This window comes from Triturus cristatus, chromosome 4_2, assembly GCF_964204655.1.
Source record: "Triturus cristatus chromosome 4_2, aTriCri1.1, whole genome shotgun sequence".
Taxonomy (NCBI): Eukaryota; Metazoa; Chordata; class Amphibia; order Caudata; family Salamandridae; genus Triturus; species Triturus cristatus.
In genome coordinates, this window is record NC_140586.1 from 810,930,344 (window position 1) to 810,955,604 (window position 25,261).

At 42.1% G+C, this 25,261-nt stretch overlaps 2 long non-coding RNA genes across 2 annotated transcripts; one reads left to right on the forward strand and one right to left on the reverse strand.

Annotated features, from left to right (window-relative positions):
• Positions 1-10,631: 10,631 nt before the first annotated feature.
• On the reverse strand, positions 10,632-11,675 carry LOC146835100 (uncharacterized). The gene is made up of 3 exons (XR_014960384.1): positions 11,585-11,675; positions 11,401-11,485; positions 10,632-10,869 (listed from the first exon to the last, which is right to left on the reverse strand). It is a non-coding gene; the product is annotated as an uncharacterized LOC146835100 (long non-coding RNA).
• A 7,465-nt stretch (positions 11,676-19,140) lies between these two features.
• On the forward strand, positions 19,141-20,297 carry LOC146835101 (uncharacterized). The gene is made up of 3 exons (XR_014960385.1): positions 19,141-19,344; positions 19,444-19,528; positions 20,060-20,297. It is a non-coding gene; the product is annotated as an uncharacterized LOC146835101 (long non-coding RNA).
• Positions 20,298-25,261: the final 4,964 nt, after the last annotated feature.

Consider the following 25,261-nt stretch of genomic DNA (forward strand, 5'->3'; position numbering starts at 1 on the left):
GTTCTGCCTGTGCATCTGTTGCTTGTTTGCTGTGGCTGTTTTGTTCTGTGATGGTGCACTTCTTGTGTGTGTTGTGGTATGTTGTCTGTGCATTGTTCCTGAGTGATGAGGTTGTGCACTCCTGTTGTGTCTGTGCTCCCACTGCCTTTCTCCAGTTTAGCTGCACAGGGCATGTCTGTTGTTGTTATTGTGTCTCTGTGTGTGTTTCTGTTGGGTTATGTGTTTGTCTGTTGTATTTGTTTCCACATTTGTGGTGTCATCCCTGTGTGTGTGTGTGTGTCTGTGTGTGTGTGTGTGTGTGTGTGATGTTTGTGGCTGGGCCCAGGGTGTGTGGTTGTTTTTGTGTGTATTGCCTGTCAAGTATTGCCAGCCTTCAATGTGTTTGGCACTGGTGTTGTGTGCTGCTGGTGTTAGGTGGGTATGTGTGTAGATTCTTACTGTTATTTGTCAATCCTGAGGTGTTTAGATGGTCCCTGTGTGTAGTGCTGCTGGTGTACTCCTGTGAAGTAGTTGTATGGATGTGTGGCTGTTCGCAGTTTGACTTCAGGGCCTTCCTTTCATCCTTTCATCCTTGTGCCTATACACGGTGTGCCTTGCTGTCTCCCTGTGTTGTTGCACTGAGCTGTCTGTGGTTTGATTTCAATGACTGTGCCTGCCATGTGTGTTTTGATGGTGTGAGGGTGTGGTGCTCTGTTCCTTGTGTTGATTTGATGTACACATGCTTGTTGTGTGTCTCCATTGCCTTCCATTTGTGTGCAACCCACTTTGCTTTCCCTATTTGTTGTGCTCCATTGCTGTTGGCATGTGGGGTGTATATGTGTGTGTATGACAGTCTGTGATATGTATGTGTGACTGTGCAGGCTGTGTGTCCATTTGGATGTTGATTCCTTGTGTGTGTTCATTTGTTGCTTGTCCTCATTGCTTTTTTCCTGAGTGTGGTGTTGTGTGTGTTTCCCTGGCCCTGTGCTACTGTGGTTGTGTGTTGTGTGCTCCTGTGCAGCCACTCCTGCATTGTGTGTCTCCATGATTGTTTGTTGTGTGGTAAAGGGTATGTATTGCCCTGGCTTGATGTTGTGCATGGGGTGCACAGGGCGGGCACATGGGTGTGCTAGTGTGTGGTGGGAATGGGTGTGTCCCTGTGGTCTTTGTGCCCTGCACTGGCCCTGCCTTCTTCATTGTGCCCATGTATTTGCTTGTGTTCGCCGCTGCGGTGACGTGACCGGGACATTGCTGCATGGTGGCAGTAGCTGTGTGTCCAGGATGCAGCGGGGTGACTTTGTGGCATGTGGGTGATGTGTGGGTGCCCTTGTGGATGTGTCCCTGTCCCCCCTAGGGTGTCTGATGTGGATTTGGACCCTGTGTCAGGCCGTGGGTTGGGTGTTGTGTGTTGTATTATAGCGTACCTGCGGCGGCGTCCATGAGTTCCTGGTGATGTAACAGGTACAGCACCGGAAAGACGTGTAGAGCTGGGTCCATGGCAGTCGTGACCGGGACTCTGCTTTCGCGCTGCGCTGTCGAGTTTCCGCCATCTCTGGTTGGGCGGTATCTCCGCTGCGGTGCGTCTGCTTGCTTGAGTCATCCTAATTTGTGGAGCGGGGCGGACGTCATTCAGCACGGCAGAGAGTCTCCACTGGCTCCCACCGCCGCGGTGGCGGGCGCACTTTAACGGCAGTGCGCGTCGCACCGTGGCGGTCGGAAATTGGCCTATGTTTGACCATACTAATATGGAGGGCGTGAGGTCTGCTGCTGGTGGGGAGAAAAAGGCATTTTTCTGCATTGCCAGTGCCGCGGTGGTCCTACCGCCCTACATCCTAATGGACCCCTAAGTAACACAACATGGCACAATAGAAATCCAACACCAATTTCTTGAAATATGGCGCATTTGTAAACAAAAATGTAGACACCAAAATGGGCACAATCTGATACATATAAATAGAGTTATGGATTTTAGAAGAAAAATAAATCACAGCAATTCAATACTGCAGAACTTTAGCACTGCGGTCAATGGGAACAAGCATTGGCATAGCCAATAGGTCTCGCTTTTGGGACCTTATAACTATTTAGTTATGCAGCACAATATCCTTGGTGCAACATCAACTGTTGCATGGCTAAACACTTATAAGGTCCCAAAGGCGAGATCTATTGGCTATGCCAATGCTTGTTGGCAGGTCTAGTACCAGAGAGTTGGTCCAGAGAACAAGTAAAACGCAGTTGCTGATCTGCACCCTGCTTAAGGAGAAGGAGGTCAAGCAGGAGTCAAATGGGAGCGGAAAAGTACCCTTTATCAGACCGCTGGCATTTTAATAGGATGAAAGTAGTGAGATTATCAGCATTTGAAGGTGTTTTCGAAAACGCCGTTGAAAACTGGGTCTGAAAATGGTATTTGGTATTATTTTTTCATTTTAGTATTATGTTTGATGTTGGATTTGTTGGTGAAAAAGGAGTTACAGTGTTTACTTTGCATACAGAAAATGGTGCAGTTCAGTTGTGCAACTACGTGTATACCGGACCTTGATTGTAGGGAAATATAATTGGTAAGACTTTCAGAACATGAAGCCATCTTTGATTGATTTATTTCTTTGTCTATTTGGTCTGTTGAAAAAAATACTTTTCACTTTGAAAATGGCATTGTGTTATTTTGTATTGGCCTATTTAGTCCTCTGTGGGTAGTTTGATTCGTTTTCATTGAGAGTACGGACAGTCCTAGATGAAAGATCTGTGTGTTAATAATTTGGATTTCCTTCCTGCAGTTTCTGAAAGATTCGTGAGACGTGAACATTTGAAAAATGTCCCAAATGCGGTGGGTACACAAGATGTCAACACCTACACTTACGGCAGTCTGCCACATGGTGGAGCGGTTTGCCTTATTTGGAGACAAGAACAATCTATCTATAGTTTTACGAATTAAGCACGAAGGTAAGCATTTTAAGATATTATTTATTAAGAAAAATAAGAGGTGTGAGTAATTTTAAGGGTTCGGGGATGGGTAAAGGTACAGGGCAGTACAGTTTTCAAGAGTGTTTTAGGGTTCAGGGATAGAGAAGGGGCAAGTAAGGTGCGGTGTAAGGTTCATGGAAAGGTAAGGGTACGGAGTAGTAGGGGGTCTTGGAATAGGTACTGGCACAGGGTTGTAAGGCATATTTAGGGTTTCAGGGATCGGTAAGGATATAGAGTAGGAAAGGACTTTAGGGTTTAGTAATGGGCAAGGACACAGGGTAGTAGGGGTTTTATGGATTAGGCCGGGGTAAATAGAGTAGAAAGAGTGTGAGCGTGTGCGCAAGTAAAATGGGGATTTGAGCCAAACCAGAAATCTCAGCCTTTACAACAACAAATGCGTAGTAAAGGTACAACGATGTAAACCAACACGTAGTAAGAGAAAGGTACAACGATGTAAACCAACACGTAGTAAGAGAAGGTCAATGCGCTGTAAAGTCTGTTATTCATTTTATAGCAGCACAGAAGGAAGAGTTTTTTCAAGTGCACTCTACCAGCGCATGGGAGTGGGGGGAAAGGAAATTAAGATCAAAAGAGAGCAGTTGAGCGCTCAGCCAGTAGAAACATGCCCACATCCTAGGATGGAGTGCACTCGTGCAGTAGCGTGCTCTCTTTCAGCACAGGGGGATAGCTTGCCTGAGTGCATTCCCCCTACTTCAGATCGGGGAGATCAGAGCATGGAGTTTCAGGAGGGAACTAGTTTAAGAACCAGGCGGGGTAGCGGACCCTTTGAAGAATGAGGCCGAGGGCGCCAGTGGGCTGAAGCGCTTAAAGTGAAAGCAAATTTGTGACGCGGCGGAGCGTGGCGCGCGTGCTTGGCGGGGGCGGGGGAGCGCATTCCAGGCGGGGGAGCGGACCCTTTGAAGAATGATGCAGAGGGCGCCAGTGGGCTGAAGCGCTTCCCCAAACTGATTGCATGGCGGCAAGATGCACGTGATTGTGCGCGTGCTCGCCATGCAATCCACTTTTGGGAGCACTTTGAAATGCCCCTTACTAGAGTCTCGCAAAGCGATTGCATAAACACAATAGCTAGGCGAGACCTAAAAAGCACTCGTGAAAAACGGCCACTTGAAGGTCAAGTTGCATGGAACCCAAGGAGGGTTAAGGTGATGCAGGTCCCAGGACTAAGCCACAACAGTCAATTTGACTTTACCAGGTTTGAGAAGCCCGGATGCAGAGTTGTTCTGGCTGTCCGAGGTGCTGAAGTGGGAGTTGTGGGGGAGCTGGTTTTACTGCTTACGCAGTGCTGGTGAGGAAATGGATGCAAAAAGTCAACAACGAAGCCACTGCTGATGTTGGATGAAGGTGCTGCGGAGATTCTTCAAGTTGCAGTATCAAGTAAAGGCGGTGATTGCCGGACTGGCCACCAACAAGCCTTGGCAACGATGAGGTTAGCATTTAGATATGTTTACCTCCGGAGGTATGGGGAAAAGCGGTAAACACCTGAAACTTTCTGGAGGTCACAACTGCATTTCCCACAGTGCTCCGGACCATTTAACTTTGGGCAATCCCTTGGCGGGCCCGATGGCTAGCGATTCTTTGTTTCCAGTACGCTGTTTTTACCTGCGGACTGCAGGGGACTAGTGGCACTAGTCCAAGGGAATCTGGAGTTGCTTTTGGCCCTGAAAGGGTTCCCTTGGTCTAGGTGAACCGGTCTTTGGTACGGGACGAGTTGCAGTCGTGCAGTTCCAGGAAGGGGTGCCACAGGTGCAGACTATTGCGCCTTTGTTTTGTTCAGGTCCTATAGTTGCAAACACGGGTCTCTTTTTTGTCCTTGCTGATCAGAACTGAGTTTCTGGTGCAAGGAGTGCCCCTTTAGATCCTAGATTTAGGCGACGTAGGGGTGTGGATGCAAGTGGCCTACTAGCACCAGCGACTAATCTGCCCCTTGGGTGACCACATCTGGGGGTATGTGCCATCTTTTCTACCCAGAACCCTGTATTCTCCCACTTTTAAAATGACAGAAACCTTCCTTTGCTTTACAGACAAGGTAGCCCACCCTAGGGGTGTGGCTAGCCTTCTGAGGTGTACACCTCTTGACTGCATTATTTTCCCACCTGCCCAGGTGTAAATGTGCCTGGAGGCAGGGGGTGGGATGGTGACTCCTTAGGGAGGCAGCCCTGATGCATATCAGATGCGGTGAATACTTTGAAGCTCACCGCCTTGATGTGCCACTTCACTAGCAATCCTGTTAATGAGGAAATGTCACCTCCTTCCAGGTCCTGGCCTTTGTTTCTGACTCCTGGGAGTGTTCACAGCTCCTAGCTGCAGGCTGCCAGCCAGAGCACCAGAAAGGCTGGGGCAACCAGGTGGGCAACCTCTAAGGTAGCCACCTGGGTGCATTTCATATTAACCCTGGCATGAGATTCATGTCAGGGGTGATGAGACACGTTGTTTGATACCAAACCCAACATATCTCGGCAGTACCATAATGGAGCCCGGGTGCCAGCCTTTGATGGAAAAGGCTTCTATAGGGACATATAAGCTTGCACTTGCACATCTTCACCCAAAATATAATGCACCCTGCCTTCTGGGCTCAGGAGGCCAACCTTAGGGGTGACTGGCATTTGTAAAGATAGTGCTTTGACCTTGGCACACAGGGTGAGGACAAAGTCGAGTTCGAGCAGTTTACACTGCTCCAGCACTCTAGAATGTCATTTGTTTACTTGGGTCACTCAGGGTGGCATAAACAGTGCTTCAGGCCCAGGTGACCCCTTCAACTCCCATTGCCTGCTCACCACTGGTACCATTTACCAGGTACTTATAAGGGGTTAAAGTCCTTGCCAATTGGGGATACCAATTCACATATATTTGTTTTAGGGAGCGAGCACTGGCACTGGGGCCTAGGCAGCAGGCTCCAGTACACTTTCAGAGTCATAACTATCAGCATTGGGGCAAAAAGTAGGGAGTGACCACACAAAAAGAGCCCTTTCCTACATTCAGAATAATAACACATATGATATAGTTGTGTATACATACATTTTCTTTCCTGTTTAAACACATTTTTTAAACTTGCAACATACATTTTTAACCAATTGTACATTTTTGCATTTCTTATTTTTTTAACATAGTATATTAAACAAATAGTGAAAAATGTTGTTTTTATATTTATACTAGTACATTTTAATGTAGTCATACATAAAATATAGTAGTACATAAATTTAAGCAGATTTTTTAATATATTTATAATATGTATAATATTTTATAAAGATTAATAAATAAAAACAGTGTTTAAACATTGATTTCTAGAGGAAAAGCATCTTTAAAAAAATTCTCATCTGTTTATCTAATTTATTTGATTTCATAGTCATTTTTACATCATTTTGTGCTGTTCACGCAGTTTATAGTTGCGGTTTCCCATTGCTGGTGTACGGTTCGGGTAAGACTATTTGAAATGTAGGGGCTTATTTACAAGCCCTTTGCGCCGCCAGTGCGTCACTTTTAATATGGGACAAAGTGAGGTACCAGCGGAGCAAGGCGCTTGGAAATTAGCCCCTTTACCAAGGTTTTCTAAGGGTTTGGTGGTCGGGGAGGGTTGTGAACACAAGAAGTCCAGAAGTGCAGGTGTAGATTAATTAAAATGTTTTATTAGTAGTTTCCATGAAGAACTCCCCCCACCAGGAGCAGCCTTCCTGCTGCTCAGCCCATTCTCCAACTGACTCTCTCCAACATCCAACATTCTACAGCATCACCACACACCAACCTTCCACACCACACTGACACAGGCTGAGCAGCGGGTATAACAGGGAGGTGTTAGACTTAGGCCTGGCTTTGTAATTGGATACTGTTTTAGTGTATTTTTTAGTGTATTATGTGTTAGTAAGCTTATGGTATGAATCTAAGGGTGGGTGTAGTTGGCGGAGTACCACTACGCGGAATTCCGCTCCGCAACGTCTCACCCCAATCAATTAAACAGAAACCTCACATACTCTTAATAAAACAACAAGTAACTCTATCATTACATGCTAAAATGCATAAAATCATCTCACAAAAGTGAAAATGAAAATATAGCAAGCAGTGAGAGATGTGATGATTTTGGTGTCCTCACTAACCTAGGGACAGAACCAAGCAGATTCCTTGAACACAAAGAGCACATCATGCTGTACGATTGGTGGTGGTCCCATCCTCCTAGGACCACCCCAAGCACAGTTATGGGCAAAAATACAATCCCAACCAAAGGCCCTGCAAAGCATTATGGGACGATATTCTGGAGTGCAGTGAATATTATAGTATCCAATATCAAAACATTCCTCAAGGGGCAGGCTCTGGGGCTCAGCTGAGAGCTAATACTATAATATTCACTAAACTCTTGAATCTCGCCCCATAATGCTTTGCTGGGCTTATCTCAGCCAAAGTGGTGACAAACTTATCGCCCCATTCACAAGCCGGTGCTAACAGCCAATATCACCAGTTTCCCTGCGATAGCAGCCGCAAAAAACATCGCCATAGATGACACCGGCAACTAACGCTAATGAGATGCAGAGTAGGCATTCCTGTGCAAAAAGCCGCGACAACACCACGTTACAACATGCTCAAGGACCAGCCAGATCTGCGATAAGAACACAAAACAGGCAATAAGGCACGTGTTCATCTACGCATGTTGACACACACCTGTGCAAGGTGAGGCAGTCCCATGGGCGGAGCTGCACAGGGTCGTTTGGCAACGTTTCTAAATCTGACATACCGCTGGAGGGAGAGTACACACATGGCAATGTAGTACGACATCTGACCTTGTTGGACACTTTCACCTGCTCACTGTCAGCAGAGCACACAGTCAGCGCAGTCCGGTGGTATAGCACTATGCAGATCCCATGGGCTGTGAGTCGTGTCCCCTGACACGGGGCAATGAGCAGACACCAAACATCACATGACTCGTCCAGCAAGGCAAGGTGGGCTGAGACCATTGCCATCCGTAATGATTGGTGTTCATTTTTGTCTCCCCATTTCTTTCACCGCTACATGTTCCTATGCTGCATGTAAGTGTCTTAAGCATTGGTCTGCATGTTGTGGCCCTTGTCTTGCCTGTACTGACACGCACATGCCAATAAAGTCTATGCAACTTCACTAGTGTTCAACTGTGATCAGTGTTGATTAGAATGATAAATCGTGTGCCTTCAATGAGCATTGTCCGTGCACAGGGAGGAACTGACTGTCGCATTTCACTTGGGGGTGAGTCCCTATTGACAGCTCCACCTCTGTGAGCCAGACATTGTGGCTGTGATAGTTGCTGGTAGACCTGTGCTCTTGCGTGTCTTCAGCAATGTGAGTATGGTGTCCAACTTCTTGCTATGTCGATCAATGTGATCCATCAAAACAGGCTGTGTCCACACAGTTGAGTGTGAGTAGGTATGCGAAGAGATGTTCTGTTGTCACATGTGATGGGGGACACTACTTCAGGCCTGCTACCGCATTTGACATTTTTACACACAGCCCTATTTGATACATGGATGTGGAGCTATGTGGGGTTGCAAGATTGTTGTTCATGAGCAATGAGGCCACAGCTAGTTCACACCTTCACAGTCATCTAATTGGCCATGTGGGTCAGGCTCAAACATGCGCATGGATGTCTTTTCCCAGGGTGTACCTTTTTGTGCAAATAATGTCCATACATTCATCCATACTTCTATACTTGATTGAACATAGACATGATACATCTGTGTGATTTGGAATGTTTTATTCACATTCTGTGGAGTGTCGGAGCTGGAGCAGTACATGGCCATGCCAACCCCCCATTACATGGTTGCCCAGTGGAGGGCCAACCAGAGTCCTTGGTGGAATGTAAAGTTAATCGGGAGAGGAAGAGTTCAGTCCGCAGCCTGATTGCTGTGTCATTGGTAACCAGAGCAAATATGGCAGTCCATGTCATGGACCAGATGAATGGCACAGAGTGTTTCGGGGGACAGTGGAAGGTGTTGTTCCAGGGCATGATGCAGAGGGCTGAACCAGGCAGGGACAGGCCATATGGCGGGGATGGATGCTACTACCTCCTTTCTCACACAGTCATTACCATCCACATCTTACTTCTCTGATATGTCTTCTGTGTCCGGCCTGTCAGGTGTGTGTGGTGGTGTTATGGCTGCATCACTGTGTGCCAATGACACATCAGGGGGCGAAGATAGTAGGTCTGCATCACTGTGTGCCAATGGCACATCAGGGGCAGAGATGTGTGTGTCAAAGTTCCTGCAGCAGTCATCTGGGACAGGCTCTGTGGCAGCAATGGCAAGATGAGGATCTGCAGGGCATGGAAGATCCCAGCTACATCTTGCTGGTGTTCAGCCATGGCAGCCATACTTCCAGCCTGCATCGGCTCCATGATCTCCATTGTCCTCCGCATCTGTGCCAACTCTGTGCTGTCATCGCTGGAGCCTGTCTGACTATACAGTTCTTGTATCCGAGTAACAGCCCCAGTATGTCAGCCAAGGATTGTTGGAGAGCATGGAGCGGACAGTGGGTGTCCGTTAGGGACTGTAAGTGGTCCCTGATGGGAATTAGACACCCACGTATGGCATCTAGTTTGGCTGCCCTGAGGTCGAACTCCACCCGCAGCTGATCAGCCATCTTCTCTTGACACCCTAACACACGGCGTTGGAATGCCTTGTGTTGGTTGTGGGGGTCTTGTAATGTAAGCCAGCCATGGTGGGGTGTGCTTCCTGCTGTGTGGTCTGTGCAGGGGCTGACCTAGACGCAGCTGGGCTGACCTGCTCCTGGAGGTGGGGTACGGAGGCTGAATACGGGCTGTTGGTGGGTGTCGGAGCAGATGGCCAGGGGGTCCTCTTCATCATCACTGAAGAGATGTCTGGTCTGCTCTGCAGGAGGTGTTGATTGTCCCTCTGCAATGTAAAGGGGAGATGCAGGTTAACAGCGTGTTCCATGTATGTTGACACATTGTACATGTTCATATACAGACTGCATGACAATGTACATTGTGACTGTTTTGGGGGAGCTGGCTATTTGATGGGAGACAGTGGACATTTAGACTACATGACGGATGTGAGGTTGTACTCGTACATTATCATCTCACAGTTTCCTGCTATGCCAGATGTGATTGGCCAGTTTCTATGCTCAGGCAGCACCAGTTGTGTCCTCTGACATGTAGTGAAAGTGTTGCACTTTGTACCACATTGTCGTCAATATTGATGTGCTGTGATTGCGCTGTGTGTGTGTGCTGCATTGTGGGAGAGTTGCATCTGCAGCTCTGATTTAGCGCCCCCTTATCCCTTTGAAATCACAAACTTTCAAAAGAAAAGGGGAAAACCCATACTAACCCTTTGGTGTCTGGGTACTTAAACAGGTAGACAGGAAAAACTAACACCTAGGGATTAATAATATAGCTATGTTATGGTGACGAGAAAAATCAAATATCTCCTCCCTTGAGTTAATTAATCCTCAAAAATAGACTATGTTCTTTTTATTTTCACTAGTCATACATAGAAAATCCGACCCAACAATGAATATATCTTTCCTTAGATCTGCATCTAAGTGTATTTATTGTTTTATATTTCACCAAACATATATAAGAAGATTAATCTTTTAGACATATATACAAAAACATTTGTAATATTTACATTCTTTTCTCGAAAAAATCAATATACATATACATCTATACGACCCTATACTTGAATTTGGATGCTTGTAGGATTAATCTGTTCCAGCATTCCTTTGTAATGAAGAACAAAACCAAAATGAGAACTCTAGAGATCTTTTTTCATCTTGATCTCTACTTTCTTAAGAGTACTCTGCTAGACATCAATCAAAACAAAATTTAATCAATTAACTGGATGTCTTCCAATTCGTTGTCGACGCGTTTCAGCCCAAAGAATTTTAAGGCCTCATCAGGACTAGGGTACACGTATATTCGATTTCATCAAAATTCACCTATAAATGCAAGTTCAATATATCTGTATTACTATATTTTATATACAATATAATACAAACCTATATCCTTATTTACACTATATATACACATTGGAGCAAAAGGACGGATCATGCTGTCTCATATTTACAAACAAGAACACGTTTCTTAAAAGAATCACTGAAGTGGCGGGCAAATATATCCCGATTCAAATGTGTCAAATATGAACATAATAGTGCACTAAACACCACTGTGTGTCAATTATCTTTAGAGATGCAAATATAAAAGAAGAAATAATAAAGAAACAATATTTTAAACTAAAATCTCAATGTATATATATATATCCCACCTCTGCAACTGAGGGGAATATAGCCTTACGAAATGCAATATTTCTTAAATAAGCAAGTACCGAAGAAAGACTTTTAATATAGTATCTGCGGCACCTTGATTCACAACTACATTCATAGCGAATGGTGTGGTTCCATAGCAAAAATCAATTCATGGAAAAGCACTCCAACCATCTTAACCCTGATGTACACACACTCTAAACTTACTAATGGAATCCGTGCTGTCGAGGCGTTTCGTAAAAATATATTCATAATGGACTTCTCCAAGCTTTCATTCAATGGAAAGTCATGACTACAAAACAAAAAAAGAAGGATTTCTAACCGTAAATTTCCTTAATTTATTATAATTATACACATCCAGGCAAAACCAAGATTAAATTAAAAGGCCTACCTTATCAAAAGGACTTAAGTTGTACGCCCGTGATAGCCTTAGTTCCTATCAAGAAATCTCTGCGGGACAATAGACCACAAACGTCGGTTCTGCCAAAGTTACAAAACATATAGTTATACTCGAGACCCACGTCGATGACTAAATGTCTAATAAGGAAAGGTGTAGTTTCTTTGTCGTTTCTCACCTTATTATTCCAAATCCTTTCGTCCTAACTCCTCGTCAAACTTCCTCGCGTTTACCAGCATCAGGAAGCGCGTAATACGCCAGCGGGATTATATCCGGCTTGAGGAGGGACTAGAGCTAGAAAACGGACTATATTCCGCCGTAAGGGAAATGGAGGGCAGACTATCCATAACATCAGGGTCGCTAGCGATCATAATAAACACCCGAATGTTACTTCTAATTCAATTAGAACCTTGTAATACCACTTGTAGGTAATTTGTTCAAAAAATAAAATTAAAATAATACAGAGAAAATATGATAATAAATATTAAATAAATATAAAAAAAAGTCACCTTATAGCCCAGTGTGCACCCGCCACTCCTTACAGTCTGTTTTTACATATATCAATTCATCATCTGACAATTTTTATACCAAATTATATTATTGGACCCTGTATCATAGAAATAACGAAGAATAACTCACATACTAAATGCTTTATTTGCCACTGCCGTGTTCTAATGCAATAATGACCATATTTCATCTCTGTCATTCAATCCCACAACTGTAGTGTGATATTTTTCAATCAGTCTGGCTTCCAATCTATTTAGCCTAGTCTGAAGTTGGCTTTTTTCCAGGTTGCCCACTAAGCAGAGTACTGACCATTTAAAGTCATTTTCCGAATGATTAAAAGTCTGGAAATGTTGTACTAACGGAGCACCTTGAACTTTACATTTTATTCGCGACTTATGTTGCAGTATTCGTTTTTTCATTTGTTGTATAGTCTGCCCAATGTAGTATTTATTACATGGGCATCTGATGCAATAAATTGCATTTTTGGAATTGCAATTAGAAAAAACTTTTTGATGATGTATTTGGTCATTGATAGTCAATTCTTTGGAATCCTCTGTTAGACAACATGCCGAACAATTCTGGCATCTATAATGGCCCACTACAGGTGGTAAGTTCAAAAGATTTCTAAGATCTTTTTTCTGGGGGACAGTTAGTCTATTTGCCTTCACCAGTTGTTGCCGGATATTTCTACCCTTTTTAAAAGCAAACAGAGGTTTAGGAATTCCCAGGCTTTCAATCAGTTTCCAATTCTTTTGGACAATCTTTTTAATTTTGTTTGCCTTGGGGTCGTATGTCAATACACAAGTCAAGGGGGTATTTTTGTCTTTTTCTTTTGGTGTTAGTAATTCCTCCCTTGGAGTATACCAAGCTCTTTTTAGCGCACCTTTCACAAGTTTTTTGGGGTATCCTCGTGCTATCAATTTCTCTTTGAGGGTCTCTGCATTCATAAAATAATCTGATTTATTGGTACAGTTTCTCCTGATACGGAGAAACTGTCCATATGGCAGATTCTCCTTTAATGTGCGCGGATGACAGCTTGTAAAGTGTAGTAAGGTGTTTCGATCTGTGGGTTTGGTGTATAGACACACTCCTAGTTTGTCAATTTCTTGTTGGATGAATACATCCAAAAAGTTGATCTTCATATGGTCAAAGCTCATTGTAAACTTGAATTCCATTGTCCTAAAGTTCAACCAATTGTGGAATTCCTTTAGTTGAGAATCATTTCCTGCCCAAATCATAAAAATATCATCTATATAGCGACACCAAAACCCCACATGATGTTTATAGGGATTGGTGTCGCCATATATCCATCTTTTTTCAAATTCCGCCATCACCAAATTAGCTATTTCAGGCGAAAAACTGCAGCCCATAGCTACCCCAGAAATTTGGAGATATAGGTCCCCTTTAAAATTGAAAAAATTGTTTTTCAAACACAAGCTAGCCAATGCTACTAGAAATTCTGTTGGAACTTGATGAGGGCGGTCTCTTTTGTCAAGGTGGTATTCCTTCACAGCCAATGCCTCTTCTTGCGGAATATTCGTATATAGAGATTCGATATCAAAGGATACCAAGAGTTGTTTTTCTTTATCATAAGGTAATCCTTCAATCTTTGATATCAAATCCATAGTGTCTCTTATATACGAAGGGGTCTCTTTCACCAATGGGATTAGAAAGGTGTCAATATATTTGGCTAATGGCTCCAAGATAGACCCACAGGCAGACACAATGGGTCTGCCTGGTGGATCTATCAAGGTTTTATGAACCTTCGGCAAAACATATATATTAGGTGTTTTAGTATTGTCATTATTCAAGTATTCAAATTCATTTTTGCATAGCCATCCTTCCTCCAAACCCTCCTTGGTAATCTCCATGATTTTAGATTTTAAATCCAGTGTGGGATTAATGTTTAGTGCTCTGTAATGCAAGGGATTAGATAATTGACGAATTATTTCTTGGTCGTATTTTTCTGTATCCCACAGAACGATTCCTCCCCCCTTGTCAGCCGGCTTGATTATAATCGCCGGATTATTAGACAGGTCTCTTAGGGCTTGAAATTCATTTTTAGAGCAGTTAACATTATAGAAAATTTTCTTTTTTTGTAGACTGTCTAATTCACGTAAGACTTGTTCCTCAAAGATTAGAATTTCTGCTGGTAAAAATATACTTTCTGGAACAAAGTTTGACTTCTTTCGCAAACCACTTATGTTAATTTGTTCATTGCTCTCTCTTTCTAGGAAAAATGCTTTCAGTCTGACTTTTCTGAGAAAGTGTAAGATTTCAGTTTTTGTGTCTACGGGATTTTGTAACGTGGTTGGAACAAAGGATAGGCCTTTACTTAAAATCATCAACTCAGTTTGGGTAGGAGTGTATTTGGACAAATTATAAATGGGTATCGTTTCTATTTTGTCCACTTGTGCAGTATCCCATCTATTTAACGTCTGTATGTTTTCTTGCGGGTTCTGAACGTCTCTGAATCCTGATTTTGGTACTGATCCGGGGTCTGGTATTGGCCCTGTTGTTGATACTGGCTTGGTTGAGTGTTGAAATTTCGCCATCTTGCTCCTCCTCCCCTGCCTCGATATCTGCCTCTGCCAAAAAAAGGTTGGGATCTAGGGTACTGAGAATAGTTCTGATAACTGTTGTATGACCCTTGATCTGAATCAGAGGATGTATCAGAAAACGTGATGAACCTATTTCTTGACCTACCTCTGTATTGTGAGTTTATTGAACTTGGATTATTATTTTGATAAAAATCCTCCTTCAAATACGGATATGTCTCTTCCAGTTTAAAGTTTTTGATGTCTCTAGTTACTTTCGTGGTTTTTTGATTAGTGGTGTGTATCTTGAAATCTGCAATTGTTTTTTCGACTGTTTCAAGCAAAGATTTACTATCTTTTATCGTGTTATCTCCTAGAATTTCTTGTTCCAATAACTGAATTTCCTTCAATTCTTCGTCATTTAATCTAAGGGCAGTTTCTATAGACAATGCCATCCAGTCCCTAGAGCATTTTGTTCCTACTCCCCCAAATTTACCCAAATATACCTTATCTGTAATAAAGATTACTGGGATATTTCTCACTTGGAGGCCTACTGGGACAGTGTTATTTTTTAGATGTTCCAAAAGAACCTGAGCGTGTAATTGGGTTCTTATGTTTTTCTTTTTCAGTTGTTTTAATCTTTCAATTTTGTCAATGTTTAATACTTGAGTCGCACATTGATCTCCACTTAACAATGAGGGAATAGCTATATTATTAATCCCTAGGTGTTAGTTTTTCCTGTCTACCTGTTTAAGTACCCAGACACCAAAGGGTTAGTATTGAAAAGAAAATAAAAGAAATTGTTAGCCATACTTATTCTTCCCTACTTTGATAAATATTTCTTCTTCTTTTTTCACATTGGAGCATACAAATTGACAAGGGAACAGATATTCATTGACATGACAGAACCTGTATTGGTTAGTTATACCGAAGAAGAAATTAGTGCTCTGTGTAAGATTCCCTCATTGTTAAGTGGAGATCAATGTGCGACTCAAGTATTAAACATTGACAAAATTGAAAGATTAAAACAACTGAAAAAGAAAAACATAAGAACCCAATTACACGCTCAGGTTCTTTTGGAACATCTAAAAAATAACACTGTCCCAGTAGGCCTCCAAGTGAGAAATATCCCAGTAATCTTTATTACAGATAAGGTATATTTGGGTAAATTTGGGGGAGTAGGAACAAAATGCTCTAGGGACTGGATGGCATTGTCTATAGAAACTGCCCTTAGATTAAATGACGAAGAATTGAAGGAAATTCAGTTATTGGAACAAGAAATTCTAGGAGATAACACGATAAAAGATAGTAAATCTTTGCTTGAAACAGTCGAAAAAACAATTGCAGATTTCAAGATACACACCACTAATCAAAAAACCACGAAAGTAACTAGAGACATCAAAAACTTTAAACTGGAAGAGACATATCCGTATTTGAAGGAGGATTTTTATCAAAATAATAATCCAAGTTCAATAAACTCACAATACAGAGGTAGGTCAAGAAATAGGTTCATCACGTTTTCTGATACATCCTCTGATTCAGATCAAGGGTCATACAACAGTTATCAGAACTATTCTCAGTACCCTAGATCCCAACCTTTTTTTGGCAGAGGCAGATATCGAGGCAGGGGAGGAGGAGCAAGATGGCGAAATTTCAACACTCAACCAAGCCAGTATCAACAACAGGGCCAATACCAGACCCCGGATCAGTACCAAAATCAGGATTCAGAGACGTTCAGAACCCGCAAGAAAACATACAGACGTTAAATAGATGGGATACTGCACAAGTGGACAAAATAGAAACGATACCCATTTATAATTTGTCCAAATACACTCCTACCCAAACTGAGTTGATGATTTTAAGTAAAGGCCTATCCTTTGTTCCAACCACGTTACAAAATCCCGTAGACACAAAAACTGAAATCTTACACTTTCTCAGAAAAGTCAGACTGAAAGCATTTTTCCTAGAAAGAGAGAGCAATGAACAAATTAACATAAGTGGTTTGCGAAAGAAGTCAAACTTTGTTCCAGAAAGTATATTTTTACCAGCAGAAATTCTAATCTTTGAGGAACAAGTCTTACGTGAATTAGACAGTCTACAAAAAAAGAAAATTTTCTATAATGTTAACTGCTCTAAAAATGAATTTCAAGCCCTAAGAGACCTGTCTAATAATCCGGCGATTATAATCAAGCCGGCTGACAAGGGGGGAGGAATCGTTCTGTGGGATACAGAAAAATACGACCAAGAAATAATTCGTCAATTATCTAATCCCTTGCATTACAGAGCACTAAACATTAATCCCACACTGGATTTAAAATCTAAAATCATGGAGATTACCAAGGAGGGTTTGGAGGAAGGATGGCTATGCAAAAATGAATTTGAATACTTGAATAATGACAATACTAAAACACCTAATATATATGTTTTGCCGAAGGTTCATAAAACCTTGATAGATCCACCAGGCAGACCCATTGTGTCTGCCTGTGGGTCTATCTTGGAGCCATTAGCCAAATATATTGACACCTTTCTAATCCCATTGGTGAAAGAGACCCCTTCGTATATAAGAGACACTATGGATTTGATATCAAAGATTGAAGGATTACCTTATGATAAAGAAAAACAACTCTTGGTATCCTTTGATATCGAATCTCTATATACGAATATTCCGCAAGAAGAGGCATTGGCTGTGATGGAATACCACCTTGACAAAAGAGACCGCCCTCATCAAGTTCCAACAGAATTTCTAGTAGCATTGGCTAGCTTGTGTTTGAAAAACAATTTTTTCAATTTTAAAGGGGACCTATATCTCCAAATTTCTGGGGTAGCTATGGGCTGCAGTTTTTCGCCTGAAATAGCTAATTTGGTGATGGCGGAATTTGAAAAAAGATGGATATATGGCGACACCAATCCCTATAAACATCATGTGGGGTTTTGGTGTCGCTATATAGATGATATTTTTATGATTTGGGCAGGAAATGATTCTCAACTAAAGGAATTCCACAATTGGTTGAACTTTAGGACAATGGAATTCAAGTTTACAATGAGCTTTGACCATATGAAGATCAACTTTTTGGATGTATTCATCCAACAAGAAATTGACAAACTAGGAGTGTGTCTATACACCAAACCCACAGATCGAAACACCTTACTACACTTTACAAGCTGTCATCCGCGCACATTAAAGGAGAATCTGCCATATGGACAGTTTCTCCGTATCAGGAGAAACTGTACCAATAAATCAGATTATTTTATGAATGCAGAGACCCTCAAAGAGAAATTGATAGCACGAGGATACCCCAAAAAACTTGTGAAAGGTGCGCTAAAAAGAGCTTGGTATACTCCAAGGGAGGAATTACTAACACCAAAAGAAAAAGACAAAAATACCCCCTTGACTTGTGTATTGACATACGACCCCAAGGCAAACAAAATTAAAAAGATTGTCCAAAAGAATTGGAAACTGATTGAAAGCCTGGGAATTCCTAAACCTCTGTTTGCTTTTAAAAAGGGTAGAAATATCCGGCAACAACTGGTGAAGGCAAATAGACTAACTGTCCCCCAGAAAAAAGATCTTAGAAATCTTTTGAACTTACCACCTGTAGTGGGCCATTATAGATGCCAGAATTGTTCGGCATGTTGTCTAACAGAGGATTCCAAAGAATTGACTATCAATGACCAAATACATCATCAAAAAGTTTTTTCTAATTGCAATTCCAAAAATGCAATTTATTGCATCAGATGCCCATGTAATAAATACTACATTGGGCAGACTATACAACAAATGAAAAAACGAATACTGCAACATAAGTCGCGAATAAAATGTAAAGTTCAAGGTGCTCCGTTAGTACAACATTTCCAGACTTTTAATCATTCGGAAAATGACTTTAAATGGTCAGTACTCTGCTTAGTGGGCAACCTGGAAAAAAGCCAACTTCAGACTAGGCTAAATAGATTGGAAGCCAGACTGATTGAAAAATATCACACTACAGTTGTGGGATTGAATGACAGAGATGAAATATGGTCATTATTGCATTAGAACACGGCAGTGGCAAATAAAGCATTTAGTATGTGAGTTATTCTTCGTTATTTCTATGATACAGGGTCCAATAATATAATTTGGTATAAAAATTGTCAGATGATGAACTGATATATGTAAAAACAGACTGTAAGGAGTGGCGGGTGCACACTGGGCTATAAGGTGACTTTTCTTTATATTTATTTAATATTTATTATCATATTTTCTCTGTATTATTTTAATTTTATTTTTTGAACAAATTACCTACAAGTGGTATTACAAGGTTCTAATTGAATTAGAAGTAACATTCGGGTGTTTATTATGATCGCTAGCGACCCTGATGTTATGGATAGTCTGCCCTCCATTTCCCTTACGGCGGAATATAGTCCGTTTTCTAGCTCTAGTCCCTCCTCAAGCCGGATATAATCCCGCTGGCGTATTACGCGCTTCCTGATGCTGGTAAACGCGAGGAAGTTTGACGAGGAGTTAGGACGAAAGGATTTGGAATAATAAGGTGAGAAACGACAAAGAAACTACACCTTTCCTTATTAGACATTTAGTCATCGACGTGGGTCTCGAGTATAACTATATGTTTTGTAACTTTGGCAGAACCGACGTTTGTGGTCTATTGTCCCGCAGAGATTTCTTGATAGGAACTAAGGCTATCACGGGCGTACAACTTAAGTCCTTTTGATAAGGTAGGCCTTTTAATTTAATCTTGGTTTTGCCTGGATGTGTATAATTATAATAAATTAAGGAAATTTACGGTTAGAAATCCTTCTTTTTTTGTTTTGTAGTCATGACTTTCCATTGAATGAAAGCTTGGAGAAGTCCATTATGAATATATTTTTACGAAACGCCTCGACAGCACGGATTCCATTAGTAAGTTTAGAGTGTGTGTACATCAGGGTTAAGATGGTTGGAGTGCTTTTCCATGAATTGATTTTTGCTATGGAACCACACCATTCGCTATGAATGTAGTTGTGAATCAAGGTGCCGCAGATACTATATTAAAAGTCTTTCTTCGGTACTTGCTTATTTAAGAAATATTGCATTTCGTAAGGCTATATTCCCCTCAGTTGCAGAGGTGGGATATATATATATACATTGAGATTTTAGTTTAAAATATTGTTTCTTTATTATTTCTTCTTTTATATTTGCATCTCTAAAGATAATTGACACACAGTGGTGTTTAGTGCACTATTATGTTCATATTTGACACATTTGAATCGGGATATATTTGCCCGCCACTTCAGTGATTCTTTTAAGAAACGTGTTCTTGTTTGTAAATATGAGACAGCATGATCCGTCCTTTTGCTCCAATGTGTATATATAGTGTAAATAAGGATATAGGTTTGTATTATATTGTATATAAAATATAGTAATACAGATATATTGAACTTGCATTTATAGGTGAATTTTGATGAAATCGAATATACGTGTACCCTAGTCCTGATGAGGCCTTAAAATTCTTTGGGCTGAAACGCGTCGACAACGAATTGGAAGACATCCAGTTAATTGATTAAATTTTGTTTTGATTGATGTCTAGCAGAGTACTCTTAAGAAAGTAGAGATCAAGATGAAAAAAGATCTCTAGAGTTCTCATTTTGGTTTTGTTCTTCATTACAAAGGAATGCTGGAACAGATTAATCCTACAAGCATCCAAATTCAAGTATAGGGTCGTATAGATGTATATGTATATTGATTTTTTCGAGAAAAGAATGTAAATATTACAAATGTTTTTGTATATATGTCTAAAAGATTAATCTTCTTATATATGTTTGGTGAAATATAAAACAATAAATACACTTAGATGCAGATCTAAGGAAAGATATATTCATTGTTGGGTCGGATTTTCTATGTATGACTAGTGAAAATAAAAAGAACATAGTCTATTTTTGAGGATTAATTAACTCAAGGGAGGAGATATTTGATTTTTCTCGTCACCATAACATAGCTATATTATTAATCCCTAGGTGTTAGTTTTTCCTGTCTACCCTTATCCCTTTGAGGCAGTGTGCCTTTGACTTGTATGCTTTTACGGTGCTGAGATGTTGGCGACTTGGGTCATTTGTGCTCTTGGACGTTTTTTGTACTCTTGCGCATTGTTTGTCTGCAGATGTGTTGTTGACGTCAAGGGTTGTGTGTGCACATGGATGTGTCAGAATGTGACCTGCTCCTTTGAGGATGTGATCCACACTGGGCCACCTCAGTGTTGTGTCAGGCACCATGTCATGTATTTTGACTGCAGCCATGCTGTCGGTCATGCAGTGTCACTTGCATTGTCAGTGTAGCTCACAGAGCCGCTGCTTTGCTGGATTCAGCACATGTGCATGGGTAGGTTGTGGGACTGGTGATAAGGAGGGCATAGTGGACGGGGGCCTACTTGGTGTTTCTATGTGTGCTGCAGTGTGCCAAGGGTACCAGGGACATGTTCCACAATCATTGTGGGTGTGCAGTGTGCTACACATGATTGTGCATGTGTGCCATTGTGCCCATCTCCCTCCGTCCCCCCAGTCACTGGTCGTTACTCACCCTGTTGCTGTTGGGTCAGGTCATATCGAGCTGTGTCCGGGCTCCCAACTCCTTTCACCGTCTCCACACTGATGACTGTGGCCACCATTTCCTCCAGCTCATCCAGTTACTACTGTGGCGCAGGACTCCCATCTCCAGTCGCCTTCGCTGCCTTCCTGTTAGCAGCGAGTTTCTCTTTGGTGTGGCTTTGCACATCATGCCAGCACCTCTTGACCTCATCGACACTCCGATTGCATTCACGTTGTTCACAATGGACTGCCATATTTCCATTTGTTTTGCCAATGACGCTGTGGAGGTGATGAACAGTTGTTGGTAATGTTCTATCACCTTCGTGACGATGATCAAGTCTTCCTGAGGACTGAACCCCGTCTTCCTCTGCCTCTTCTCCTTGCCCTTCCCCGAACACGGGGTCACTGGCTGGTCCTCTGTGGGGCTTGTGGGGTTTAGGTTGTCCTCTGCACTCGGTCCGGGTACATCCATGGTGCTACGCAGTTTGATTTGGTATCTTTTTTCTGTTGCTTTTATATTGGATTTTCCCGCATGCCGCGTGGGAATTGCAGGCCTGTCACTGTTTGTCGCTGATTTTTGTATCGCGATTTGGGGCTTCGCAATTTTTTTCGCGTTCATGTTCCACATTTTTTCGGCATTGCGTTAATTTTAAGTTTTTAACGCGGTAATTTGGCACGTTTACGTGATGCTATCGCATGGTGCTGCCGGGTTGGGAATACAACATTTACACAGTGTTATTTTGTCACACTAGACTGCGATGTGCAAAGTTGCGTTAAGGTAATTTTGCGATAATTATCACACGTTCTTGAGAATATCCCCCTACGTGTGTCGACATGGCTGGGTGCATTGTGTGAGTAGAGGCCATATACGTAGTAACTGAAGCAGCTCAACCCACTCTAGCTTCAGTTTTGACTGCTTTAGTTTATGGTATTGCGGTAGGCCATATTGTGAAATGTAATGTTTATTTGTATTTTATATCTCTGTTCTATGAGTTCAACATTGATTTAAACATTTTTTTTTACTGTGCTTTGTTTCATACTAGGGTTGTAAATGTTTCTGGGTGGGTTTTTATTTTTTTTCCGTCATCGATTTTCATTTTTGGATGTCGGACTTAATTTTTAACCTGGACGCGAATTTTTTTCAATGAATAAGAGTTGGTTATTTATAATCCAAAATTATTGTTTTACATTTTCCTTGATTTTTTTTGTTTTCTGGAGCCTTATTTATTTTTCCAGTTTTTCAGGTTTTGCATGGATTCCTTGGATTATTGAACTCACATTGGATGTTCAGTTTTTACTGGCTTATTTGTGCAATTTCGATATTTTTTTGAGGTTTGGGGCCAGATTATGCATTCGGGCAGACTGCAACTGACCAACCGTTGGTTGTGGTCCACCCGACATCTGCCCCTGCAGTCCGCCCGCCGCATTACTATGCGGCGGATCCAAGCATCAGGCCGAGGGACCATCCGCTGCTGTTTCGACAGGCTTAAAGAGCCAGACGATCAGTCCGAAGGCATCATAATCCCATAATGACGACAGAGCCAGCCTCGGCTTCGCCCTCGGGATTATGATAGCACTTTCATGCAGCCTTTCCATGTTGGCCTTTCCTTAAAACAAGCAGACAATCATAATTGGTGATATAGCTTGGTGATATAGCTTGGTGATGAAGGAATTTATTCCGTGCATTCTAATTGATTGGAGGGTGGTCACATCTAATTTTTGCGGTCGGAACCGCCGACCTATGGAGCAATTTCTGTCCGCAGTGGTGTCGGTCGCATCTAAGTACGACCGACATTGTATTTAGGCCCTTGGTTTTTTGAGGATCCTCATTTCACTCAGTAGAGCTTCATCTCTGAAAAGTATTATCTTATTTTATCATTTATGTGATGTTATAAGTTTTTGTCCCCAGGATCCACAAGACCAGAACCGGAGGAAGATCCTTCTCCTACCTCGCCACCAAGACCTGGAACACCTTGCCCCTCCACCTCAGGCAATCCCTGTTGCTGACCCAATTCAAGAAGGATCTCAAGACCTGGCTCTTCAAATGATCCTACACCCAGAAGGACCAGCAGCATCCACCATCCTCCAGCGCCTTGAGATCCTCACTGGTGAGTAGCCGCACTATACAAGCGCCTGATTGATTGATGAAGTGTAAGAGTGGGTGTGTAATGTTATATACAAGTTAGCAATGTTTGCAGCTATTTATAATGCATATACATTTGTATTTCAAGGAAAATAATTTAGTTTAATTTAAATTAGCATTATTTTTTTAATTTCCTTTGATTTTTTGGGATTTCCTGAAGTGGTTTTTACTTTCTGTATTTTGAGTTTCCATGGCTTCCAATGACTGTGAATTACTTCGATTAAATTAATTTGGACTTTAAAATTTTGCTAACTTTGAATTGTAGCATTTCATACTTCTCCCTGATTTGTTTGTTTATTTTAGGTTTGATTTGGTTCACCAGTTGTTCTATCCTTAGTTGTTGGTTGCTTTCTTCTTTTGGAAGAGCTTCTATAAATTTGTACAGTGTTGGTTTGATTCTTCCTCGTGTTACATTACACTAAACAACATGGAAGAGGAAGGATTGAGTAGGACACCAGCCTAGCTAATACACTCAGAAAACAGCCAATCACTAATAGTAGAACTGTGGGGGGAGCACTGGTACAGGCACAGCTCGATATACATAAGGAAATCTTGTACCAGTGTGAGGCCCTCTATGATCAACATGAATATGCCAGAAATAGACGCTTACCTAGAAACGGTGGACCTCACTTTCGGATGATGATAGGGCAGCTTAAGGCGAACCCGTAGCTGAGGCGGAGATAAAAGTGGGTCTACAGGATTTAGCATGTAACAAAACACCAGGAATGGCCGGTCTCTCTATTGAATTTTCTCAGACATATGCACCGCTGCTCACATCACATTTAGTGGAATTATATTGGGAGGCACTAGCGAAGGTCTCCCTCCTAGACACTATTAGGGAGACACGAATGGCATCCATACTAACCATGGGCATTGAACTCCGCTCGCAGAGATTGCGCATTCCAAGCCACATAGCAGAGTTAGCTATTGCACCACAACCCTTCAATATAACTAGTTTATCTGCAAATGCTAAAAAGCATATAAATAATTCACAAATGTGAGATTTGAAAAATATCAGGCAATGAGAGAGGTGATGATTTTGGGATCCTCCCTAACCTAGGGAGAGGACCAAGCAGATGCCTTGAACACAAAGAGCATATCATGCTGAACGATTCGGTGGTGGTTTCATCCTCCTAGGAACACCCCAAGCAAAGTTATGAGCAAAAATACAATGCCAACCAAAGGCCCAGCAAAGCATTATGGGGCGAGATTCTAGAGGGCAGTGAATATTATAGTATTAGCTCTCAGCTGAGCCGAGAGCTGCTGCCCAGTAAGGATTGTTTTGATATTGGATACTATAATATTCACTGCACTCTAGATTCTAGTTCCATAATGCTTTGCAGGGCCTTTGGCTGGGATTGTATTTTTGCCCATAACCATAACTGTGCTTGGGAGGGTCCTAGAAGGATGCGACCACCACCAAATTGTTCAGCATAATGTGCTCGTTGTGTTCAAGGCATCTGCTTGGTCCTCTCCCTAGGTTAGGGACCTGCAGAAGGCATTGGACACAGTTCAGTGGGACTATCTGTGGGTTGCAATGAAACACATGGCCCTAGGAGAGGACTGGGATAACTAGGTTTTTATTGTTATACGCATGTGCCAGAGTTTGGACGGGTCATTGTATCTCTATACGCTTTAAGGCCTTCAGGGGTACCAGCATAGTGAGAGTAGAGATATTCATTGGGGGAATCCCTTTGCGGGATGAAGAGCATGGCATCTGGTTCTACACAGACACGCCGAGTTGCCACGCGTCTTCGTTAGGACACTGCTGCGACATTCAGGGCTTATCAAGGTCCTTTATTTTGGTTCCCGCACCTGAAGGGGTACCTTAATCACAACATGTGATGCGGCTCGATTACTACGTGTCCCAGGCTGCCTTCTAGAAACTCGACAAGAACATTAAAGTGGCTGCTGCTGCTCTGCGCTGTT